This window comes from Poecilia reticulata, linkage group LG2 (genome assembly GCF_000633615.1).
Source record: "Poecilia reticulata strain Guanapo linkage group LG2, Guppy_female_1.0+MT, whole genome shotgun sequence".
NCBI classification, from domain to species: Eukaryota; Metazoa; Chordata; class Actinopteri; order Cyprinodontiformes; family Poeciliidae; genus Poecilia; species Poecilia reticulata.
The window spans coordinates 20,444,093-20,445,341 of NC_024332.1; positions in this window are offsets into that span (position 1 = coordinate 20,444,093).

Below are 1,249 nucleotides of genomic sequence, written 5' to 3' on the forward strand. Positions count from 1 at the left end.
CCTTCATCCACCAGCAAGCTTTTGGCAAAGTGGCAAGGGCCCTATACCATCAGCCGACAGCTAGGACCCACCACCTATGAAGTCTACCATCCTGACAAAAAGAAAGCTACACAGGCGTATCATGTGAACTTGTTGAAGGAGTGGAAAGAATCAGCATGTCCAGCTCCAGAAACATCATGCCTGGTGAGGCCAGTGGAGGAGGAAGAAGAGGTTCCTGGTATTGAAGTGATGGCTGAACAGTCAACCCCTAATCTCAGCCACTTGACCTCACACCAAGCCTTACAACTTCAGCAAATATTCCGGAGACTGTCTCCTCTCTTTTCTCCTAATCCGGGCCGGACAAAGAGAGGATGCAATTCGTTGAGCATGCAATTCGTCTGAAAGAGAAGCAGCCAATTCGTCAACGCCCATATAGAGTTCCACAACAGTTGGTGGGGTGTTTGGTATTGCTTTCATAAATGAAAATGTAAGGAGAAGAAATGTATCGGATCACAGACTGAAACTGTGCTTTTGTAATCTTCTCAATACCTCAAAAATAAAGAATTAAAAAAAAAAAGAAATTTCACCAAAGTGATCTCTGGCCTTGGGCAGTCATTTTTTTGTTTGTCCAAGCATAAGTGAACCCCGTCACAAGGTGGCTCGAGCATCTGGTCAAGATGCCTCCTGGACGCCTCCCTGGTGAGATGTTCTGGGCCCGTCGCACCAGGAGGAGGCCTCGGGGAAGACCCAGGACACGCTGGAGGGACTATGTCTCTCGGCTGGCCTGGGAATGTCTTGGGGTTCCCCCAGAGGAGCTGGAAGAAGTGGCTGGGAGAGGGAAGTCTGGGCCTCCCTTCTGAAGATGCTGCCCCCGCGACCCAACCCCGGATGAAGTGAAGGAAGATGGATGGATACAAATCTTATTTGTAAATAATTTTTAATTAATTACTTTTGTTTTTTGTTTTCATGTAACTCTTTGTTCTCTCATATAGATAAAATCAATTCATAGTGTTTGGATCTTCATCCATCTTTTGTACACCCTTGTCCCTTAGTGGGGTCGGGAGGTGCTGGTGCCTCTCCAGCTAATGTTCTGGGCGAGAGGCGGGGTCACCCTGGACAGGTCGCTAGTCTGTCGCAGGGCAACACAGAGACAAACAACCATGCACACTGTAACGCTTCAGGTTGTGTTTAAGGGAGGAGAGGAGGCGGTGGACTCGACTGGACGGTTAGAAACTCACAACTTCACTGGTACTGAGAATTCCACAGTGTT